The 15023-nt window shown below is 42.9% G+C and overlaps 1 pseudogene; it reads left to right on the top strand.

Annotated features, from left to right (window-relative positions):
- Positions 1-2391: 2391 nt before the first annotated feature.
- Positions 2392-15023, top strand: part of LOC146177292 (uncharacterized) — a 75448-nt pseudogene continuing 62816 nt past the window's right edge.

Genomic DNA, 15023 nt, shown 5'->3' with positions numbered 1-15023 from the left:
AGTGGTCGTCCGCAAAGGAGAATTTGTTGTGTGCTAGCCCATGCGTCTCAGAGGCGTTTGTTATTGTACTGATAATGTTTCATATCTTCCTTCCCTGGCTTTTGAAAACTTCTCCCTCAATGATGTCGCTCTCTCCCTCCTACCGGTGCCTCTCGCTTTCTCTTGTGCTGTTTTACTAGTCCCTCGACATGGGGATCACGTCCCGCGTAGCCTCCAGAGCATCGTCTGGAGGCTACGCGGTATAGATTGGTGATGTTTTGGATTTATGGTGAATGGGAGTCCAATTTTCCAAAGGCTCCTAGAACTGTCTGTCGATAATTTCAGGAAATATTCGTGCGTAAATGCTTGAGCGCCACATTCTTGTCTGAAGATATTATACACTAATATGGTTAAATAAAGTGGGTGAGGTGCGGGGATATGAGGTGTAGGTTATTTTCATTGGCAGGCTATTCAAGCAGTACGAAGATGCTGTTCACGGTTTAGGGCGAGACATTACACGCTCTGGGAATGCCTAAAAATAGTGAATGAGGACAACCCCTCATTATCATCACATTCCGATGCCATAATCAGGCAACTATATTTCGTCCACAAGATTTCTGCAGCACTGCGAAAGGCAGAGGCACCAGGGTGCAGTCAGGCCCACCGGCATTACAATCGGCCATTGTGCTCGTCGCGCCTCTCGTTCCAAAATTGGCAGGGTGACAGTAGGAGTACAATTATCTATTATGGTGTGCAGGGGCAATAGACACTTAGGAGCACAATTGCAAGGGCAGTCTGCATTTCGAAGGGCTGCAGATAGCTTAGGAGGCCAAGTATAGAGCTAGACAAGGCGCAAATGGCTGGCTTAATTGTACCAAAAAAATAGAGCTCATCTTCTTGGAAAACGAACAACCTGCTACACATGGTTAGGAGTGCCTGCTGACAGAGAAGGGTGGAGAGAGGGAGGTGGGTAGGATTAGAGCACACAAAGAAGACACAACTCAGTATATTAGGGGAAGACAGGCACAATACCAGGGCGATTCCCTGGATGCGCGTCCTGGAGATAGGCATTGGGCAAAGGGGGCGGGAAAAAAGTCGCCGGAAGGAGGGAGAGAAAGATAGTCAATATAGGTAAAGTTACCGAAGCCTAAGAATTAAAACATAAAACAACACAGCCACAATAGTAAACACCCCTCAGACGCATGCGGTAGCTTCCTGCGCGTCCTCCTTGGCGAAAAGAAATGCACAGGCATTAGTGATAATTCCATAAGGCACGAAATGTAAAGTATATAGCGTAAACGCCACTTAATTTCTTACTGATTTGTTGAGTATAACATTGAAGATGCATCTGTACGATATTAGGTACATTTAAGTGATCATCAGCCTTTCAATATGTTTTTTTTCTGTAGAACAGAAGTGACAACATGGCGATTTCTTAGATTAAAGCTAAACTAAACCAAAGGATAAAACGTTCCGTGACATCGATGACGTCATTCATTGATAATTAGGAGACCACCAGAGAAATGCATGCAAACATTAATTCCGATCTGAATTTGCATGCATCGGCAAGCGTAGGAATCTTCTCTGAGAAATAACCTGATTATGTGGAGCAAGCACATTATATAACATTCCATTCATTTCAATCCTCGAGCAGGAAATATGCAGTGTAGGAGGAATCTGTCCCCGCGCTGGGCGTCATATGCCACTGCCCTCTCTTCAAAGGCGCGCGAACACTTTAAGGCTATAAGCAAGTGATGGCCTGATGATGTGCTGATGTCACGGGGCAGCGTTAGCTACACCACTATTCATCGTTGAGGTATTTTACGACGATGTGATTCCCAACAGCCTCTGAGCCAAGTGTGGTTTCACGTGACATCTAACCCACATTCCAACACCAGTTTGGGCAATGTCTTCGGCACTTCACAGAATTTCACATGCTCCTGAGTTGTACAGAATATATTCAAGAAACAGAACGCCTCCGAAAAGCCATAAAACCAGTGTTGAGTACAAACCGTGCAGAAAGTTGGCGGAGCCATTTGACACCGACCATGACTCATCAGAACAAGTCACAGCTTACAGCTAAGTAGACTTACAATACCTCCTAGAACCAAGAGATAAGCGCAGCCTCCATTTCTTTGTGGGTCATTTCCCCCCCCCTCCCCCCTGGGATGACTTTCACTGAGAACAACAAAAGATGGAAAGTGTTGGAGTTCAAGGCGAAAGGAAAAATTTTGTACTGAGTGGCAAGTGGGCGAGCCAACCTTGATGGGCCTTCTTCCAAAGAACCAATCACGCTTAGCAGGGCGAAACGCTCCAGCACGTATAAAAAGGCTCCGTTTGAAGACACAAATCACTGACTCGAGGTCATCTCAGAACGTAGTGTTTGGTGGCGTCAAGAAAATATTTTAAGAAATGCGCATCTACGTGAAGGTCAGTACAACTGCTCATTTTTAACACCTTTTGGTAGATTACGTTCGAAACTTCAAGTTGTCTTTGCAAAGCATAGCTAAATTTATGACCCTACTCTCAGTTGCTTTTGGAGGCTTTCCTTACTTGTGCATGCATGCTAATTGTTGTCTCTAATTGCGGTTTGCAGTGCACAGCGTGTCCCGCAGAGATGCGGTGCTACGTCTATCGTGGAGAGCACTATTTTTACTTTCAAGTTTGGGTTGTGGAACCAGGAGATATTGTGAGTGCCTCCTCACGCTGATTCTGGTCGCTTAAATTCTTAAGTTAGCATGGTATAGGTAGAGCATTTTATGAGTTAATTTAGAAACCCTGTCAAATTGGCAGGAATAGAAGATCAACTTGGCGAGGTTTAGAAAGCATACAAAGCATTTTTTTTTTCGCGGAAGATACGTGGCTATTGCATCACCCTTAGGCTTATTTGATCATAAAACATAGATTTCCATTTCAATTGAAATGAGTGTACGTCACAGCCCGACTTTGCTCAATATATTTTATTCGATTATATTCTATCATCGCTCCTCCGATCCCTTATTCCAAACATATTAGACTGTTTTAGTTGATCACCAAGAAGAAAACATTTGTGTATGAGATTTGTACTGTTGTGAAGTTATAATATTTAAATTATATTGCTTTGAAAGAGTAACAAAAATGCAGCGGGCAGGAAAGGTGGTGTTAAAGGTGCTATCCTGTGAATTGATATGTTGAAGCAAAAGCGTCCTCCTAATTTTTTTAGTGTTCGTCGCTCAACCCTGACGCACCCGAATTCTCCCAGAAGTCCAGAGAAAGTCGTTCCGCACTGGACACGACATGCGATTCAGTAAACGAGGTAAGTTCGTCGTTCAGTCATTTTTTCCTCACCTGTCCAACGTTCAGTGGCTAAGCATGCAATGAATAGACGTAATCCTTCCATAAAATGGTAGGGCCAGTCTTAGTGCACTTTCATGGAGGTCCTCGCGATGACCGAATAAGTTGTGCGTCAAATTCTCCCGGTGTACCGCAAAAACAGCCTCCCGATCTGTTTTTGCGGTTTCTTCTTTTCTCTCGTCAAAGTTCCCGCAACCATATTTAAAGTGTTGCGGAATTAGGATGCGGGCATTTATCACAATAGTCAATGCGTCGGTTTTGCTTTCCAGGCCACACAGCTCAGCGCTGCCGACAAGGGCCTGCAAAGCGATCCGAACGTGGCTGGAGCTGGTAAGCCCCCACATCACCCGGCAGGGCACCTACAGGTCCAGCCTCCCTTCTATGCCACGGATCTTGACCAGGTCAGCTGTGTAAAGCAGACTTCGACCTCTTGCGACGGTCATGACTTAGGCGGGCGTAATAATACGCTGGATTCACGGGTCACAAGCGAGGAGTCCAGCTTCGAGGCCGTCGGGGACCTTTACTGGCGTCTGCGGAAGGAGCACGGGCGTCTTCACCCGAAAGGGCTGTACTCAAAAGCCCATATACGACCATCAGCAGCGGCACGCACCGAAAGATTCAACATGCTCCCCTTGCAGAAGCCCCCTGTATAGTGCTTTTCAGGCATTTAAATAAGCTCTTTTTTTTTTTACTTGCCATTTAGTTGCAGTGTTGTCTCGGGAACTCTTTGGCTGCTGGGCTTTTTCAGCCTTTGAATTCGAATGCAGAAAGGGGGACAAAATGTTGTTGCGGGTAACGTGTAACTAAGTTTAGCGAATAATGAATGGAATGTCTGAATGGCCTACTCCTTAAGGGGCAGGCCTAGGCAACGTTATAGCTTAAAACTATGCGATCGTGTTATTTGATTTGATATACCAAATAATGGAATATTTTGTTTTCTCATATTTGTGAAAAACTGGGCATTGTTTTTAAGCGGATTGAAGAAAAATTTAGCGTGGTCATGTTTCTAAATTCAAATAGAAGTTGTCAACTTTTAGACAGTTTTTAAACTTTTTTCCAATTTCGAACTAACATTAGAACAAACAGACAAGTACAGAGCTGCAAATTAAGAAACAATAAGGCCTGCGTAATGCTGGGAAATGATTTTCGTGTCGAAAACTTTTTGGATCCCGCCAGAATCTAGCGCTCAATATTGACCATTTTCTGCAAAAGTTTTTAGTTTTTTGACATTTTTATAATTGTAAACAGTATAGTGCAACACCGTTTAGTCCCAAATGAGTGAGTTTTTCAGGGCGAATTTAATAAAATTGAAGGAAGTGCTTTTTCAAAAAAGTCATCAAAATTATTCGATTTTATATTGTGTTCTAAATTGAAACGAATTGTTTGCGTTGTCAAGAAATCACCTCGCGGTCCAGAACCTTAAAATGTTCTTTAAATAAAGAATAAACCTTCGTAATTAAGAAAAAGCTTACTTTACAGCAACTCAATTCTTCGTATCAGAATGCAGGATTGAAAGTGGACGTTTTGCTGCTCGTTGATCCTTGAACAAAGTTTTCGACTTTTGACTAATACAAGTGTGACGAGGAAAAAGGAATTTATTAACGCTCCTCGAAGTGAATGCTCCTAGCTCTATAGAGGCAAAATTAATACAGGATAAAACTTTAGTGTACAAGCAGCAGGACTTCAAACTTGTAACAATTTTTTATGAAAAAACACCGCTATCCATCTCTAGTGATATGCGATTTTATTCATGAAAAACTACTGCATATCTTGCAAAACTAAGGATCATTCCTTTGCGCACAGAATTTGTGCACAACATATAAAAATTTGAATAATAAATTGGAGGGAACCTTGATTACCTTTGTCTCGCACATCCACATATAAGGCTGTCCATGATATGTTCCCATGGTTTTCCAGAATACGGTGCGCCTGAACGTCGTGAAAACTAGTGAGAGCTTTAAGGTGGCGTTTCCATGGTCGCCATCTTGAAAGTAGTTCAGATTCTGCCACCAGTCTACGCCACTAATCCATGACTGAGGAATTGAGCACCCACCCAGCCCTCTCGACTTGCGCTGCCTGAAGGCTTTTCTTGTGTTGCTGCGCGGACTTTCAAAAGTTTTTGCGGCTCCACATCAGTGTCCAGGCAGAGAAGGGGAGGACTTTTGTCCCCATCTTTGCAGCATGGGCTGCCCCATATAACTCCCCTCTTCACCCCACCGCACCACTTCTTCGGACAATACGCGCTCCGAAAATGGGACAAGAGCCTTCCCTCTCTTGCCTATACTTCGTCTCACAAGATGTTTGCAGCACAGGGAAAGGCAGACGCATCCCAGCTGGTCCAATCATGCAGGATCACACGTACAATAGGCAATTGTGCTCCTAAGCGCCTCTCGCCCCCCCAAATTGGCGGGGGGACAGTAGGAGCACAATTCTCTATTATAGTGTGCACAGGCGAGAGGCACTTAGGAGCACAATTGAAACGGCTCCTCGGCCTTTCGCAGTGCTGCAGATATGGTGTGAGACGAAGTATAGTTTCCGCTGTAGAGCCACGAACCCGATTGCTCCTACCCGCCGAGCGTGAGGGGGTTGGACAGGACTGCAGTAGGCTAGCTTCACTGAACACAAATAAAACAGGGTGTCAACATGATTGCACAGTGCACTCTTAGTACGAGTGAAAAGGAAAAGCGAATGACATTATTTCTGCACACTTCGTCAATGAACCTTAGTTGAAGTCGGCGCCTGTCTTGTGTTCTTTTGATCCTCGTCTTTAGGGCTGTGCAATCGTGTGATCATTAGCGAGCTTTAGAATACCGCGACCCTATCCGTAAGTGGGATATAGTAATAGCGGAGCGCGCGCACTATAATAGAGAATTGTGCTCCTACTGCCACCCGCGCTATTACCCTGTCCCCCTAAGCGGTAGGGGTACCATATTCTAAACCTCCCTATTGTTGATTCCATAGATATAGTAGGGATCTGGACACTCCTTGACTGGAGTGAGCTGCCAGCTCTTGCGGTCAACAGAAATTTGCTTTATCAAATATGATTACAAATATGATAATGTAGCTATAATTCGCTGAACTTCAGTCAACAGTCGCCCTTGTTTATTTTTTGTTCGTGCTTGTCCAGTCTTGGAAACTAGAGCTGGTAAGTTACAGTGTGCAAATAAGTGAATGATTGCCCATTTTTTCCTTTTGAGATGAATCGATATTTCGAAATAGATGTGAAATACACCAAGAGGCTATGTATCGCGCAGGAGGCCGGCATGTATTCATGTTCTCTTCGGCACTGAGGAGGCGCATTCACACTAAACTGTGTGGGAAATGGGGGAAGGGGAGATGGGGTTGTAACGGAAGGTTGCCAGAAGAAAGAACCTAACGGGGACAGTTTTATTTATTTATTTATTTTGAACATACTGCAGGCTGCGCGCCCAAGCAGGAGTGGCATACATTTACATAAATTCAAAAAAGCATGAAAGCACAATGTACAAAACACACCAACACATCGAGTAGACCAGTTGAAGCGGTTATTACTGCACATAAAATATAAGCACAACAACAGTAAAAAAAAAAACTCACTCAATCAAAACCGACACCCAAGAACTGACAGGAGGCAGTATTTCATAAGTCATCACATACTTAATTCAAGCATATCTAAAGACTGGAGGGAAGGCGCTTATGGCGGCCACTTCCCCACTCCCAACTGGGTGCTCGACAGAGTCCTCATTTTATGTATTCGATCCGCGCGTACGTGCGCGCGGATACGTATATATATATATATATATATATATATATGCGTGTGTGTGTGTGTGTGTGTGTGTGTGTGTGTGTGTGTGTGTGTGTGTCTGCAATTAAAGGAACAAAGTATTTTCAGGCAATTATGTAGAATAAAATTTTAACAATCAATCTCCTAGAAACATTTTTCTCCTGCAGAATTTCACTCGACACTGAAACCTGATGTGAAAAGTAGCATATGCTATGGAAGACGCTGACCTGTCCTGCTGCAGCTTCCCGTGATGACGCATGCGCTTTCTGAACCAATATATTGGGCGGACTACTGTTCATTATTAGCTTGGAGCCTGACTTTATTGTACTCATTTCACAGGGCACACACACGTATGCAACAAGTATGCTTTACTGTTGAGCCCTCCTTTCGGCTTCATGTGTTGGTAGTAAATAATTTCGTGATGTGGCACTTACTTGTACATTCACACATTTGCAACATAATAATCAGAGCCCAATTTTTACTCCATGCAAGAGCGCCTATGCTTACCAAATGTTTTCCTGCAAATGCCAAACGATTAGACGCATCGATCAGATCGCGTTCTGTAAGATTTGGCATGTGCTATAATTTCTGCCTTTTTCCATACCAATGCAGCACAGTGGTTTTGCTTCATGTAGTCAAACGGAAGCAGGTTCTTTGTATGCTTCGATATTCTCACATGCTTCTATGACACTTTTGCTAACATGATCGGACACCTTTCAGAGCACAGGAAGTCGAGTTGCTTCAAAACAAGGTTCAAATATAAATTCAACAAATTGTGCGTTGAGGCGGCGGGTGTGTGGACGCCTGGGTGACACGGTATCTACCTTACTCGAGAAAAGGGCCCCATTCTTTTGGAGACGCTCTGCCTGCCGATGGGCTTTTAGAGCGTTAGCTATGTTGCTCACTTGCGCGAGTGGCGCGTTTTTCTAAGAATCGTAAACAGTGCCAGCACCATAGCAACATCGCCGTCGTCGTTGTGCCCGGGCAAACCAGATCGAACGCTCCACGCCACCGGCCACAGCGGCAAAGCGCAGTAGCGGGCTATGCTAGGCAGGTATAGCAAATTATAGGAAAAATGAACGCCGAGCCAGCTTCCCTGCCGAATGCATCAACGGTTTACCGTAGACGCCGTAATGCTTCGAACAATCCGCGGTGTATCCCCCTTCACGAAGCGGAATTAGCTAGGAAGATGACGGGACATCATGCACGTGTAAAATAAATAAAATGAGCGCAAATAAAAACATCGAACTGGAAACCAATTCAGTGTTTTCTCTCATAAAAATATATAGGGCCACTGATCAAGTCAAAGTATTTGAAGAAGATATAAACGAATGCTTTTTGTCTGGTTTCTCCATTGTGAGCAACGAAGCTGTAGGGCTTCCGAAACGTTAGTACGTTTACATGAAACTTAGACTTGGTCAGTGACCCTGTATATTTTTTATGCCACCACCTGATCAGATTGCATTTCGTCGAACTATTGATTACAGTGGTTTCTCTCATTTGTGCTAAAGCTCGACATTCGGTTCAGAAGCGTTGAGCCTCATCGTTATTTTTTTTTTCAATTTTAGTGAAGGAAATGACTGAAACGCAGTGGCAAAGCCCGATTCAACATCACATTTTTGTATTGGAGTAGTTTCACATGGCTGTTTCCTATTTGCCCATTCACCGAAAAATTCCCCGGAAGCTACTGCGGCACGTTAGCTTTACTATCATCACCGGAACACAACATTCGGAAAAAAAAAAGAAAGATGACTGAAATGCTGGTGATTACCTTCGGCCGCCCACTATATCATTTTTTCTCCTTTTCTTTGGAGCCTGCACTGCTTGCGCTATATAGGAACTTCAGTAGGAAGGTTGAAGAGGCATGCTTGTGCATGTTCAGGTTTTCAAGTTGTACTGGGCAGACTGTCGAAACATTTTATCTGTACAAGTAAATTGGCAGAGGGTACAAGTATTCGTGGAATTTCTCCTAGGGGGACGCTCTTTGAAATTATACTATATTAATTTATGAAGTGTTATAGTTCCGTGCCCTACTATTCATTTTATCGTAGAAAGGGGAAGATATTTTTTCTTCTTGCCACTGAAAAAAAGAAAGTCTAAATTCCGCACCCACACAATATATGCTAACACCGCGAACATCTGAAGATAGCTTTGTGGCGGAGCTAAGACGAGGAATAACCAGCTCCGACAGCGTTCGTGTTCGAACTGTTTTTTTTTCGCTGCTATTGCCCTGAGACGCTTAGTGCCAAATTCTTCTTTGTTCAGCGCCGTGCCGTTTTTTGTGATAAAAGCGCGGCGCGAGAGGCGCTCCAAGATTACAAGCAACTACGACCCTGCCAACGATTTTTTTTCCTCCCTCGACTGCGGCGGCAAAGTCAAATTTATTCACACATTTGTAACACTTTTTTTCCTGTCCTGCCTAAGATATGGAAAATAAACAAACAGCAATGCAGTTAGGCTGATACCAGTAAATAAACTACACTTTAACAGCCGATGCATTCTTTATCATGTGCGCAGAGCGAAACAGAATTTTAGTATTTGTTTTACCGTTTCTATCTTTGTTCTGAACTCGTAAAATCTTCATATCATGCAATAAATTTGTGCGGCACGTAGCCTCTTATCCTCATTTGATTATTTCCATAGCATCAAGTTTTATTTTTCCTTTGAGGGTTTGCATGATACCGACCCTCTAACGTGCAAGAGTTCATTGCCTCACTTTCAGTGGAAGACTGACTCGATAATAAGAATGCAGAGATTTCGCGTTGTCTGAATGTATCTCTAGCTGCTAGGTTTAAATTATGACAGCGCTGTTCTTTGAATTGCTCATTCCGCTTAGTTGTTTCTGAAGAAGGAAAGAGGCCTCCTTTGTTCGTCGGTTTCCCCATGTTAGCGGCTATTCGCTTCTCGTGCGAGGCAGCCCCATGAGCAGAAAGATGCCTGCTTTTGCCAAACACAAGCATATATCATGTGTGCTACTAAAAAAGCTAGAAACCAGTAACGAAAGCCACTACTTGTACTGGACAAGAAGCACGTTTCGTTCACCGGTGTACAGTGTTGATTGTAGCCGGGGCGCACCTCAGCTGCACGCACGAGAGCCTTAGCTGGCAACGTTTCGGCACACAAACAGTATGACACACTTAATTCGAGGCGATAAATAAATCTCAAAGCAAGTAAGTGTACATTTGTCAAGGGACCATTTTCAAGTAGCGCTACTGCGCATGGGCGAAGCACCTGAGTGCGCGAAGCACCTGCATCTCAGTTCGACCCGAACACTCGACCCGACTCGCCACTGTTTACCTCTCTCGCCCGATGGAAAGGAAAGGGCAGAGGGAAGACGTTGTAGAAGCACAATAACCTCTCGAAAATACCCCTCGATTCAAGGTGTTTGTGGCGCCTTCCTCGTATTTTTCTGAACTGCGACATTTTAGTGCACATGAAATTAAACAGATGGCGCTACATACTAAATTTATCATACGTGGCTCTGTTATTTCAGTATTATTTGCGTTTTGTACACTTTGTAGTTGATAATTGTTAGCGGCTGAATAACGGAACGAAAGCCCGAACCTTTAAGTTATATTCGCCAGAAACAAACAAGCCATGGAGCATTTTCATCACGCCTAAAATATTTCATAAAGAGTTCGCGCGCTTCAAGTGAGCCACAAAAAAAATAGCTGAAATCACCCTGACAGTGCACATTCCTCGAGAGTCGTAGAACAAAACCGATGCTTATCCTTTGACAGCCAGGTGTAATGTTTTTTCACGCGAAATTTCAGCACAGATAAAAGCGTATTACTTGAACAGTTTAGCATTTACTTTTAGCCATTTTACAAAAAACGCTAAGTTTGATCACAAATAACTTTTACACTAAATGAAGCAGACAGATAATATTTTCAGGAAACAGCGAAATATGTACGACCTCCAACTGCGCAAAACATAGCAGCAGAATGCATATTTTGAAAGTTATTGTATGTATACACTTTATACAATTTTCACAGGCGCGTCGCTAATAAACTATGCGATACACAGTAATAAAAATGCTTAACTTTGTTCATTAGCACCTAGTCTCAAAACACCTCGAACGGGTTTTTTCTAGGTGCAAAAGATTTCGCACAATTCTGCTTTTCCCGAGCCAAGTAGAGCTGAAGAGCAGTTTCTTACCTTTGTGTTTTCCTTAACAGCTTAAACATCGTTGCAGCTATTTATAAACCAAATGCACCATTGGAAAGGAGAGTAAATAATCTTTATAAATATATTAAAGTCACATTTATAACCTAAACGAGTGAGGCGCAGTGGGCGTATGAATATCACCAAAAATGTCGTCTCTTCCCCGCTGGAGTGGGACCGCCATCTTAAGCATTGAGCATGCTGACCTCCCAGACGAACGATGAAGTAACGAAGTTCTCTTTTGTCTGATACTATCGCAAGCATGGTTTGCAATAAATGGAAGCGAGCAGAAGAACATGATGATGGAAGTTTTTTTTCGCGATGAGATTGTCGTGCGAAAAGAATTTGCTCAAGGATTTATTTCTTTATTCTTTCAAAATTCCTGCTTCATTTGACAAACATAAAACCACGTTCCCGAGAGAATTGCAAAGATAACCGATTTCCTATATGGTCGGTCATCTAGGGGCGCTTAAATCGCTTCCCTATTAGTTCCGTGTTTCGCGGACGTTTTTCGAAGAGCAATACGAAAAGTGACGCCAATTCGCGAAAAGGACATGGCGAGCCATTTCTTGAGCGAACTACAACTTTTGCGTTGACCCTAGACTCCTCAAAACAATAAATGCAAAACTAGAAAATATTTATTTATTGTTGAATAAAACGAAAAAACGAAAAATTCACCATATTCTCAGCACCCCTCAGTAGATTTGAAAGGGCTATGACGCAGTGTATAGACTGGAGTGCTGGGCCAGTTGGTACATTTTAATCCTTACCACGCAGTGTATGTTTAATACTTTGCTGCTTACATTTACCTAGAACACCCTCTGAAATGTACTAGAATTTTGTCTAGAAATAAAATTCGTATATTTAAAGCCTGACTGGAGAATTTATAAATTATATATCTTCGAACTAGTGCTCGTTGATTGAAATGCTAGGAAACTGCTTTCGGGAGGTATTTGCAGGTGTCCACCCGATGGCCGTTAGGCCGTATACGTTCATTGATTGCCCCGTCTCTCTTATCTACTGTTTATGAGAGAAGAGCTTTCTAGAAGGTAGACAACTTTTGAAGGTGTGCAATGAAACCATGCGTTTATGTGAAAAGTGAATTCGTTTGCAGTACTTTTAACCGCGGTGTATTTTTGTATATGATTGCACGTCTTACATCTGGGCCAAGAGCAAGGATGTATTTATGTTGGATGCTTATTGTCGAGCTTAGATGTTATTGGTTTCCAATTTTCCAATGGGAAATAGGACTACCTTAGAACTACCTTGCACAGAAACTCAACAGATAAGCAACAAAACCTAGGTTTTACCTTTCATCACCCGAAACATTCTATCCAAGGCAGTTTCCCAGCATTTCAAGCGGAAATACCATAAGTTCGGAGAAATTAAAATATGTATTCTCCAGTCAGGCTTTAAATCTAAAAGGGACCGTAAATATAGATAGGCATATCTAATCCACAAATTTAGAGCACTAGAACCAGAAGGAATAAATATCTCTAAAGGGACCTTAGAATCCCTTAAATGTGTTCCTTCAGCAATTTAACTAGTCGGCAAAAGAATCCCATATATAGAGTTATTTGTACAGTTTATTCACCGCACTTGCATACTCTATCCCCCCTTCTGCAATAGCTGCACATGTTCCTGTAAACACTGTCTTTCTTATCGTTTTCTACTTTTGCTGCACCTCGAATTTTTTTTTTTTTTTGTTTGGCGCGGCAGTTTCAATCTTCCGTCATTATTCTATTTCTTTGTCATTCTCCCCCCCCTTTTGCAGAAAGTTTTTTAGAATTGTTCGCCGACAGATATATTCCTTATCAGGACCCTTTGAAATGCTGGTCTCCATTCAAGAAAGGTGTTTCTGCACAGCACCTTCTTTAGACGCTGACTAATCATCCTCCGGGCATTGCAGTTTTCCCTGGTACTGCAGCTATTATTTCCTTGTGTGGTGAATGTTACATGGGCTGCTGCTGCTAGTGATGAACTAGTGTTTTGTTCAAGCTTTCCTTTTCTTTTTTTTTTTCAGATGTTGCTGAGCTGGTCAATCAGCTGACGGAATCCGTTAATAATGCTGCGTGTCCAACACAAGCAGTTGTGCCGTCAACCGAGGCTCAGGTTAGTTTCTTTAGTCTAGTGTCTGCATGGTTGTCTTCATTACTGCTTTTCTCGATAAAACATTTTTAAGGGTCACACAGGAACTTGGTTCTAGCTTTATGATAGCACTGCCACAAGTCATGCACTTCCATTATGAAGGTGCAGGGATAGGGAAACGAGGAGCTCATTATCCATGTGAATGAAGTCAGCAGTCACCGAATTCAAAGATAGGCAAGGAGCAATGCTCTTTATGATTGGTTGGCTCTTAGGGTTTAATGCCCAAAGCGACTCAAGCTATGAGAGATACTGTAGTGGAAGGCTGTGGAATTTTCGACCACCTGGGGTTCTTTACCGTGCGCCGACAACACAGAGCCCACGGGCACCTTGCGTTTCGCCTCCACTGAAAAGCGGCTGCCGTGACCGGGATGCTCTTTATGAGGCTGGGCTCAGACTGCATAATTAGTAGCATATTGATATTTTAATATAATGTCAATTTAATAGAAATGACAAAAAACAGACAGTGCTATTTTCTTAGGTTTGTCAAACAACCATGAAAAAAACCCGAACTGCTTCCTTTCGTTTTAGTGACTGTTACTTCATTCGTGTGTACTTTGATTTGGAAGAGCTTTTGTGAAAGCTGTAGTGATCAGAAGTGCAAGGTTACTTTTGTTTACGCTTCCTGTTGAGTATACTTCGCTTGGGCTATAGCAAAGCCCTTTTCTTCAGAAAAGAGATTTTCATTAGGTTGTTTAATATTCAGCAATTTCTTAGGTTATCGATCTCGGAAGGCCATCTTTTTGCACTACAACTCGAATGACGCAGCTGGTGCTCCTCTAATGAGGCATTTTAGCAAGCGATTTGGGCCAGTCATCATGGTATTCAAGCTAATGTGCAGATAATTCACTTGCACCTGACAGCCACCTGCAATGTCACTCTTACAAGTCAAAGGCAATTAACCACCATGGTATTGCCAGGAAGGTCTCCTTTGATAAGGAGTTGTTGCTTCTTAAGCTGATCCAACAATAGTTCAATTTCAATTTAACCCCTTGAGCACTATTATTTCAAGATTTCTAGCTAAAATTGCTTAAAGTTACGATATCGGTAAAGGCCCCATTACATGAAAATTTGTTGCCTGTGTTGTGAGCTAAACATCAAGAGCATGGTGCTGGCAAGTAGCATGGCCGAACACACATTCTTCGATGATTTGTGTGGCTTAACGAGACCACATGATATCCAAAAAGTTAGGAGGAGCTGCTAACTGCGGTCGTCCATTTCAGGTGGGAAGGGGAAATACGAATCAACATTCCAGTGCTCTTCAATGCTGAGTCAGGCTTGCTACACCTAGGCTACGCAGACATGTTGATACAGCTTGGTTAAAGCAGGGCTTTATATGTTGGGTGGTAGCCTACACTGGTCGCCTCATACCCTTAGAGGCGGAGCTTAAGTGTCCCTTTGGTTTTTATTTTTACTGCTAGTTTCTATTGGTAGTGTAATAAAAAGGAGGTATCCGAGATAAAAATATTTGAACCAGAAACTAAGTCAAATTAGCGCAGTGCAGTTTATTGCTCATTACGTGAAAAATCAGCTGCCCGCCAATAAGCAACAATCTAGTCGAGTAAAATATAGCGAGGTAACTGGAAATGTCTTACAAGGGACCACCAAGACTGGAAGCCCAGGGGGTTTCATCGGAATG

Source organism: Amblyomma maculatum, chromosome 10 (genome assembly GCF_055883805.1).
Source record: "Amblyomma maculatum isolate TAMU_Amacu chromosome 10, ASM5588380v1, whole genome shotgun sequence".
In the NCBI taxonomy this organism is placed as follows: domain Eukaryota; kingdom Metazoa; phylum Arthropoda; class Arachnida; order Ixodida; family Ixodidae; genus Amblyomma; species Amblyomma maculatum.
The sequence above is the reverse complement of the archived record's forward strand: the minus strand, read 5'-3'. Positions and strand labels throughout refer to the sequence as shown.